This window comes from Echinops telfairi, unplaced genomic scaffold (genome assembly GCF_000313985.2).
Source record: "Echinops telfairi isolate 266 unplaced genomic scaffold, ASM31398v2 ScPeMD7_1;HRSCAF=3_0, whole genome shotgun sequence".
Taxonomy (NCBI): domain Eukaryota; kingdom Metazoa; phylum Chordata; class Mammalia; order Afrosoricida; family Tenrecidae; genus Echinops; species Echinops telfairi.
The window spans coordinates 74,357,569-74,368,472 of NW_022103896.1; positions in this window are offsets into that span (position 1 = coordinate 74,357,569).

Below are 10,904 nucleotides of genomic sequence, written 5' to 3' on the forward strand. Positions count from 1 at the left end.
TGTGTGTGTGTGTGTGATATATCCAACCTTATGATCAGTTCCCCTTTTCTCCCCCTTCTCCCCCACCCTCCCCCTACCCTCATGGTATCACTCCCATACTGTTCCTGAGGGGTTTATCTGTACTAGAGTCCATGTGTTGAGAAGTCTTATCTGTACCAATGTACATACTCTGGTCTAACTGGGTTTGTAAGGTAGAACTGGGTCATGAAAGTGGAGGGGGGGGCAGCCATAAATAACTAGATAAATATTGTGTGTTTCATTGATGTTATACTGCACACCGGCTTAATCCTCCCTTTCCTGTGACCCTTCTGTGAGGGGATGTCCAATTGTCCACAAATAGGCTTTGGGTCTCCACTCCAACCCCCCATTTTCACATCGATATAATTGTTTTGGATCTTTTGATACCTGATACCTGATCTTGTCAACACCTTGTGATCACACAGGCTGGTGTGCTTCTTCCATGTGGGCTTTGTAGCTGCTTTATGTTCAAGATTCGCATCTCTTTAGAAATCCATGTTGTTCTTTTCTTTCTTTTTCATGGCCTTTAGTTTTTCTTCATGTATTATACCCTAGATGTCAGCTCATAATTCCTTCGGTCATGAGTGTTGAATGTGTCAACTCTATTATTGAGATGGTTTCTAAATTCAAGTGTGGTGTATTCAAGGTCATACTTTGGCTCTCTAAGATTTGTTTTAATTTCCTTCAGCTTCAATTTGTCCTTGTATATATGCATTGATAATCTGTTCCACCGTTAGCCCCCAATCTTGATCTGACTAATGATATTGAGTTCTCCATTGTCTTTTTTCACAGCTATAGTAATTCTGATCTGTGTCTTCCATAAAATGAGGTCCATGTGTGTAGTTGCTATTTATGTTACTGAGAAAATACTTATTTTCAATGAATAAGTCCTTGGTCTGGCAAAATCCTGCCATAGCATTTTGGTGTCATTTCTCTCACCAAGGCCATATTTTCCAGCTGCTTGTCCTTCCTTGTTTCCAACTTTCCCATTCCAGTCACCAGTAATTATAAAAGAATCTTGAGTGTATGTTTGACCAAGCTCAGGTTGTAGAATCTGGCAAGAGTCTTCAGTTTCCTCATCTTTGGCATTAGTGGTGCATATATTTGAATAAAAGTCATATTAACTTGTCTTTCTTGTTGGTACATGAATATCAACTTATCGATGACAGTGCTATAATTGAGGATAGATTTTTAAGTATTCTTTTTGACAACGAATACTACACCATTTATCTCGAATTTGTCATTACGATGCCATTATGATGTCATATGGCATAATAAACCATATGATTATCTGATTCAAAATGGTTAATACCTTTTCATTTCAGCTCACTCATACCTAGATTATCAATCTTTATGCCTTCCATTTTATCTTCTATGACTTCCAAATGTTCTAGATTTATCCTTTGTACATTCCATGTTCTGATTATTCATGGGTGTTTGCGGCTGTTTCTTCTCATTTTTGATTCTACCAATGGAGCTTTCCTCCATCCATTTCATTCAGGTCAACTCCACTTTGAGGTAAAGTAGAGGATCACCAAAATGAAGAAGCCTCTCAACAAGATGGATTGACATGGTGTCTGCAACAATGAGCTCAAACATAACAACTATGTTGAGGAAGGCACAGGACCGGACATTGGTTTCGTCATACATGTAGTCACTATGGATGGAACCAACACAACTGCACCTGGCAAGAGCAACAACTGCTTTAAGGAGGGAGGCTAATCTTGCCAGTCTTATTTCGAATGACTTCCATCCTGAGGAGTTTATATACTGGCACTAAATCAGACAATATTCCACTACTGTCCTTATAGTTGTGTGTGTGTGTGTAAGTGTAATTAGATGATCAGGTCCTTGTTCCTATTTTATCTCACTCTGGAATCTCCAGTGAACCTCGTCACCACAGGTCACTCTGCTAAGATTTGAAATACTAGTGGCATATCTTCCAGCAGCATAACAACACGCAAGCCACCACAGGAAGACAAACTGACAGATGAGTGGTGACTATCCAATAAGAGTAGATGTATTTCCTTGCTCTATAGCACTCTGGATTCAATAAATTCTACTTGAAATATCTGCTTTTCCTTTCAAAGTTGGCTTATAGCTAAGAAGGAGGATATTCAGGGAAAACTATAAATAGTGCCAGACATGACTCATAGTTTAGTGAATTGGAAATTATAGCAACAAATCTAAATATTTAAACTGTTATATATATTAAAAATGTAATGTTGCACTTAAAAACAGCATGAAAGTTTGAGGTTCTTCAATTATGAGTTTAAAGAATATACAAACAAGAGCCTCCACATACCTTCTGTTGACAAACAACAAGAGTCAATGAGGTGAATTGTTGAAAGGGTTCTTGTTCCAAATCCCACATAAAATTATCCAGATGAATTATTCTTCTGGGATAAATTACTATGCCTCAGATGACTCCTGTCAATGCTATGCAGAACTAAGGGATTGTAACACATTAGTACAGCAGGCTTTTACTCAGAATATCTGTGTTATTCATCTGAGGCACATTTTCCCTATCATTTCTACCACTCTTCTGATTAAATCCCCTCTCAGAAGCAGGGCCTTCATGATCTGGCTTCAGCTTACTTCTCCATCTCTATCTCTTTGTTACCCTCCTCCTCACCTATGTATTTACCTCAGCCAGACTAGAAACAGCAAACCAATACCAGTAATAATGGCTTCTCAAGAGATTATAAAACTTAGCTTCAGTACTAAGTATATTGAGATTTTGTCTGACTCAATTATTTCCTATCTATACTACCATATAATCTCTTAAGTATATTTTATTGGCCAAATGTTTATTATTATTTCATTTAGAATATTACCTTGCAAAGAACTAAACCCACTATGGCACCTGCATCACCTCACAGGTGATTTACAAAGTCCCTCCCAAGAATTCTGTCAAAATTTGCAGTAAAGATGAAAGCGTTCTTCCTTTATATCTCTAATAAAGAGAATAAGAAAAATTATTCTATGTTTCTTCCATTAGAGACAGTAATATATTTTATGGAGTATTATAGCCAGCATAAAAAGGCAATGATAGCAAGTCCATGCTTTAAAGGACAAAATGATAAAATCCCTTCCCTAATCTCATCATTATTTATTGGGAACTTGTAATATCACAGGAAGTAAAGACATCTTGGGGATAGGTGCCAATGCTTTCAAATCCTTGGGGAAGCAGCAGCCTAAAAGTTGTAGATCTGCTTTTTAAAACTCTCTTCTTTATGTTCATGAATCATTCTTTGAGGTGCACAAATCTCATATCTGTCATGAAGAACAGCTTTCCCCCTGAAGAATGGGTGGTAATCCAATTTGCACGCATGCAATCTGGCATAAAGCACGATTGCCCAATTGTAGAGAGTGCCCAGATAACTGCTCTTAGAGTACAAAGAAAAAAAGAAGAAGGAGAAGGAAAGGAAAAAAAGAAAAGAAACCACTTTTTTTAAATCACAGAGCAAAGTTCTTTATGAGCTACTTTAATCCATACCTAGCAGGTGTGAATTAAACTAGAAAATAATAATATATCCAATACTTTTTCATTTTTGCCAACCTGACTCTCCCTTCAGTTCTTCTTGATGGATACGTTCTTACCAGTAGAACGTTGTAATGTGCTGTACTTTCCTTTGATATGATCTCTGCCGGCTGTTGGGGTAACCATTGCTGGCTTGTTTGCACTAGTCTTAGGGGCTAGGTGGAGGAAATTGGACACAATAATTAACTCAGATTCAATGCCCGGGAGTGCGTCAAGAAACCTGAACTTGAATCTCAAGTTGCAAAAACGCAATTCCGGGAGAACATGATATTCCTTCTCCTCTGGCATTTTGCGATACAATTGTAAAGTTAAATGGGTGATTAGCCCCAGCTATATTACATTCATTTAAAGGCACTCTACTCTAACAAGCACCAAAACGACCCGTAAAATGATATCACCAATGTACTTCCTTGATTTAAAATATGACTTGCACAAACCCAATTAGAACTTTTTAAATGACCTGTGGAAAATAAATGCATCCTACTTTTATTGATTTCTTTAACATAAAAAACTCTCTGTATGGTGGGACTACTGATTTTAATTTTTATAATGGAAATTTTATAAAGGAAAAACACTGTGATCTTAACTGTATAACAAGTTGAAAAATACAGACCCATTTTATGTTGAGCATAAACAAAAATACCTAACTACCAGGTTTATTTGCTGGCCAATGAGTGTTTGATGTGTTTTTTAGGTCCTGTAAAGTATTACAGCAGCCATGACTGTATGGAAAGTCTTCCCTGGGCAAGTTGATGCATGACCTCAGTCTTATTTCAAGTTGCCGTCAGCTCTTTGTGGGACATCTGCTTTTTACAGTGGGATGACCAACGTTCTGTTACACATTCCGGAGTACAACTTGAGTACCTATATGACTACTACAGGAACTTTTGGAGAGGCTTCTTTTACACTTCTAAAGTAAAAATGTCCTCGTTTATTACAACATTGCAATATCTTCCTCTCTCACCTTTTTCCTATTCTTTACATTATAAACACAATATATGTTCTTTTTAATTTGAAAAAATAGATGATTTTTTAAAGAATTATTTATCATTCCATCACTTCTTGAGATTAATATAAATGTTACATTACTAATACTAATAAATTTGTATTCTGGTGTTTAATCTCACTACTTATATACTCTGATTTTTATGTGACAAAGTTGTGTAATTCAACAGTGTATCTAGTTTTAGATTCTTCATTAGTAGCATTATATCATTCCTTAGTTTAAAATTATTGCAATGACTGTATGATGTTATATAAAATGTATGTACTATAACTTGTTTATTATTAGCTATTTAGTTTGCCACTATTCCAACACAGACACTTTCCTGCTGTTTTAAGAATTTTGTAAATAGTCATTTTGGTCCAAAATGAAAGAAAGAGAAAATAGCAGATGAAATCAAGGAAATAAAAAAAAAATTCTGTAGAAAAAGTCACGAAAACACTACAAGAAAAGCTGGCAAAATAAGTGAAATATTAGAAACCATACAAAAACAGCCAATATGAATCCAGACAATGAATGCTAAGTCTTCCGAAATAGCTGAAGCATTGATAGGATAAGGGAGTAGAACGGATGCAAAGGAAGGCCAAATTGATTTCAAAGATAAACCACTCTGTATGAATCTGCTAGATTTTTGTTTCCTTTACATTAAGTTGTAATCCATACTGAAGCTGCAATTCTTGATCATCATTAGTAAAATCCTTTCTGCAAGCAAGGTTGTGTCATCTGCATATCATAGATTGTTAATAAGCCTGCCTCCAATCCTAATGCTGTGTTCTTCTTCATATAGTTGAGCTTCCCTGATACTTACTCAGCATCCAGATTGAATAAATATGATAAGGGGACACAGTCCTGATCTACACCTTTTCAATCGAAGCATGCAGTATTCCGTTGTTCAATTCACACAACTGTCTCTTCATCCAGGTACAAGTTTCCACATGAGCAGAATTAAGTGCTGTAAAATTCCAGTTCTTCTCAAGGCTATCCATAGTTTGTTATGATCCACATAGCCGAATGCCTTGGCATAGTTAATAAAACACGAGTAAACACCTTTCTGGTATTCTCTGCTTTCAGCCAAGATCCATCTGACATCAGCAATGACATCCCGGGTTCAACATGCTCTTCTGAATCAGGACTGAACCTCTAGCCACTCCTGGTCAATGTCGTGCTGCAACCGTTGTTGAATGATCTTCAGCAAACATTTTCTAGCATGTGGCATCAATGGCATTGTTCTATAATTTGTGCATGCTGTTGGGTCACCTTTCTTTGGAATGGGTGCCAATATGGATCTCTTCCAGTCAGTTGATCAAGTAGCTGTCTTCCAAATTTCCTGGCATAGACAGTGAGTACTTCTTGCATTTCATCAGCTTGTTGAAACATTTCCATTGGTTTTCCATCAATTACTTGCTTTGGCCTTCAATACAGCTTGAACTTCTTTGGTTCTCGATCATCTGCTCCCTCTGGAAATGCTTGAATGCCAACTAGATCTTTTTGGTACAGTCACTACTGTGTGTGTTTTTCCATCTTATTTTTAGGGCTCCTGTATCATTCGATATTTTGCCTATGGAATCTTTCAAAATTGCAATTCAAGGACTGAATATTTTTTGGGGGGGTCTTTCCATTTAAGTTATGCTGAACATGTTCTTCCACTTTGGTTTTCTAACTCCAGGTCTTGCATATTTCATTATAATATTTTACTTTGTCTTCTCAAACAGCCCTATGAAATTTTCTCTTCAGCTCTTTGACTTCATCCTTGCTTTCATTTGCCTTTGTTACTCTACAATGAAGATCATGTTTTGATGTCTCTTCTGGCATCCATGTTGATCTTTTCTTACTTCACTATCTTTTAAAATGACCCTTTTGTTTCTTGATTTATGATGTACTTGTTGTGATCCCACAGAGCATCAAGTCTGTTCTACCATCAGTAGTCAGTGAGTAAAATTGACTACTTTTGAGATGCTCTCAAGGTTCAGGAAGGATAGACTCAAGGTTGTACTTTTGCTCTCTTGGACTTGTTTTCATTTTCTTCACCTTCAGCCTGAACTTACATATGAGCCATTGATAGTCTGATCCATAGATAGCCTTGGTCTAGTTTCAGCAGCCAATATGGAGATTCTCAATCGTCATCTCCCACAGTTGTAGACTATTTGCTTTTTGTGTATTCCATCTGGAGAATCCCACGTATATAGTCATTGCTTGTGTTGTTGAAAAGGTATTTGTGATGAAGAAGTGGTTGGTTTTGCAAAATTCTATCATGATCTCCAGCTGTGTTTCTATCACTAAGGCCATATTTTTCAACTTGTTTCCAACTTTTGCATTCCAATCACCAATGATTCTCAATGCATCTTGATTGCATGTTTGATAAATTTCAGACTGAAAAGGTTGATAAAATTCTTTAATTTCTTCATCACTAGCTTTAGTGATTAAATATGAATAATAATCGAATAGGCCAGTTTGAAGTTAGATATCCTCTCACACTGTCCTTCAAGCTAGATTTTGAAATGTCCTTTTTGATAATGAATGTGACACCATTCCTCTTGAATTTGTCATCCCCAGCAAACTAAATCCCATGATTATCTGATGAGAAATAGCCAACACTGGTCCATTTCAGCTCACTAATTACTAGGCTATCAATCTATATGAAGTCGATTTCATTTTTGACAATTTCCAGTGTTCCTAGATTCATGATTAATACAAAGTTCCAATTATTAACGGATACTTATAGCTGTTTATTCTCATTTTGAGTGGTGCCCCATCAGCAAATTGTGGTCCCAAAGGCTTTACTCCATCCAGGTCATTATGATCAACTCTACTTAGAAAAATCTGCTCTCCTCAATAATATTTTGAGTGCCTTCAACCTAAAGGGCTCATCAAAATAACAGGAATAAAGAACATGAAAAGAAAACCCACAAACAAAATGAACTCAGCACAGAGAATTATGTGGAACAAAGAAATGAGCAGAACTACAGAAAAATAACAACAACAAATAAAGTAATGGGACAGCAACAAATTCATAACTATATATTCACAATGGAATGCTTTCCACAATGTTAAGGAATAGTGACAAATCTGTCAAACAACTCAACATTGATGAACTTGGAGAACATTATAGTGAATCAAGACAAATATTGTATAAGACCACTATTATAGCTCCTCAAGAAAAGGTTTCACACTAAATGAAACACTATTTGATGATTACCAGGGGTGAGAGTGGGTGGGAGGGTATGCTACTGGCTAGTGGGTAGATACATGTTAGCTAATGTGAGGGGAAAGGCAGTCTACAATCAAAGGGAGGTGGGTAAAAAAAATGGTGGAGTCTGCAGAAAACACTGGGAGAAATGTAAGCGTTAAAAGCAACAAAGGTAAATATTGTTATATACATAATCCTGCAATAATGGTGGTCAAAGGGCAGCATTTATCCAAATAGGAAGTGCAGAAGGATTAGCAAAATGCAACCCAAAAAAGAGGATTGAAAATAGGAAGGAAAAGGGAGAGAGTGGAATAAGTTATGTCAATTAATGAGATAAAGCAAAATGTGTATGAATTGTGGAATGGAAACCACATCTGCTCTATAAACCTGTTCACAATACTAAGTTAAAAAAAGAAAAATTATGATTCCAATTTTTTTTTTTTTACAAGTTACAACTAAGAAAACTTTATGGAGCAGTTCTACTTTGTCCCCTGAGGTCAATGTAGTGAGAATCGACAGTATGGTACCCAGCAACACTTCTTTAACACTTGCAACAAAGTTATCTCCCCCCTCACCCATGGAAACAACCCAAAGGTTCATCAACAGATGAATGTACAGTCGCCTCTTGAACAACAGAAGTTTGAACTGTGGGGGTCCACTTATACACTTTTTTTAAAAAACGCAATGTAATACTAATTATCTCCTTGTGAGTAGTTTGTATCTCAAAAAAATTGCAAGAAAACTCTCTCGTGATTCTTGGATATCTTTTCATCGTGTTCAGTGCAATACTGGACCCTTGAATAGCATCGTGGGACCTTTGTGAAATGCCGCTTGTGATGCTGGATGTGCTCCCCAAAAGCAAAGCTGAAGTGCTCAATATATGCGGTGTATTGAGATCTGCAGCTGTGGTTGTTCACCATTTCCAGATAAATTAATCCAGAGTATAGGACAACTCTCAAAGAAAGAAAGGGAAATTCAGAAGTTGTTGCTGCAGCTGTGCCAGTAGATGTGAAAATTTTGCATTTGTTGAAAAAATACTTTTAAATCTTATATGGAAATGCAGCTTTTATGTGGTAATGGTATAATTTATATAAATATATGTGTATGTAAGACAAAATACATTTTGATTGTTTATATTATCAGTCAGGCTTCCAGTCATCAGTAATAGTTAAGTTTGGGGGATGTCAAAAGTTATAACTGGATTTTTTACTGTGTAGCGTCCCTAACCCCCATACTGGGCAGGAGTAGTGAATTATCTACTCTGGCTCTTCCAACCAAAGTCTCCAACTTCCACCAAATGACCTTTCCCTGCATGGGTCTAGTAAGAAGGTGGGGAAAGATACTACAGGATTCACCTGTGAGTAATTGTGAACGAGATTCCTTGGAGTGCCATCCTGAGGTGTATAAAACGAGCCCTCTGAGAGCTGGAGGAGGGATCTCATAACCAGCAAGTGCCAGGAGTGGAACTTGTCCTCTGGACCTGAAATCCCTGCATGGTGAACTTCCTGGACCCAGATGACAGCTAGACCATCAGTAGAGCAGCAGCAGGACCAGGAGCCAGAGTGTGGAGCAGAATGCTGAAGTTTCCAACCCAGGGAGCAAGGAAAGCTGAGTGCTTTTGTGCTGGAGGCTGCCTTATAAAATGGGGTGCCTCTGGGCACTTCATAGGGAAAATTGACCATTAGAAGGGGAGCTGAGTGCCTTCAGGCTGAGGTTTACGGGAGCGGAGTGCCTCTGGGCATGTAACTCAGGATGCTGGATTAGCTAAATGGCTTCAGGTTGAGGTTTACAGCAGAGTGGTATGTCCCTTTAGGCATTTACTAGCAGACCAGGAAAAACTTTGTCACATGTCCTGATACAGATCTCAACTTTGAGCACTGCTCACTGATGTCATAACTTGATAACTTCCTTAACCAACACTATTCATCACCAATTCTGTCTGAGTTCTGTGTAGCCATTGCAATGAGTATTACGACCTGGAGAAGTAGAGAACACTAAGACAACCCAAGTGGAATAAAAAAAAATGTAGAATATACACACAATGGAATATTATTCATCCATAAAATGAAATTAAGTTAATTACTACAAATGGATGAACCTTAAAAACATTAGGCAGTCATAAAAGAACACATTTTATGTGATCATACTTATATGAAATATTTAGAACAAAAAATGCATAAAAACAAAATTTTATATAGTGGACCATTTGCTGAGGAGCACAGGGATAAGGTTCCCAACTGCTCCCCATAAGATCTGGGTTTCAAATCCATGAGCTACTCTATGGCAGAATGTTGTAACAGTATGTTTCTGTAAAGATTATGACCTCAGTCTGAGGGACTGGCCTCAATCCCAAATACACGAACAGCACCCCCCTCCCTGCAGAAGAATTCACTTAAGAGGACAGCACTGAAGCTACAGCTCAGGGAGAGGGACATGTTTGATCAGAGCACACAGGAGCAAATGAAGGGAGAGGAAGAGAGAATGGAGCACATTCTGTCCCACCAAGTCCTGAGGATAATATTCTCGCTCAGAGCAGCCAAAGCACAGAGAGGATCATAGGGCCTGCCCCACTACGAGACACAAGACACAATGTCCCTTGCTCCGAAGGACAACACTGGAGACACAGTGTGGGAATTGCGCCCAAGCTGACTCTACCACACTGAGGTGAAACACAGCATGCAATGGAACAGCAAAGGGAACAGAGCAACAAAGTCCCGAGGCAATACCAAAAATAGACTTTGGGGCCAGAGTGTGGCACCCCATCAGACTCAACCGGAAAATACTCCTAAAGGTCAGCAAACAGACCTTGAACTGTTATTTATAGGCTTTTCTTTTTGTTGTTGGTTTGTTGTTGTTCTATTTTCTTTTGTTGCTTTGTTTTGCTCTGTTTGTTTTTGTGCATATTATTATCTCTGTAGGTCTATCTAGATAAGATAGGCAGGATAAACATTCTCGAGGAGAAAACAACAGGACCGACAGTTTCAGGGGGACATGGGAGAAGGGGAAGTGGGTGAAAGGAAGTGGTGTTAGCAAACCCCGGGAAAAGGGAACAACAGATGACCCAAAATCAATGGTGAGGGAGGGTATAGGAGGCCTGGTAGGGCTTGATCAAGAGCATTGTAACTGAGGGGAATTACTGAAACCCAAATGAA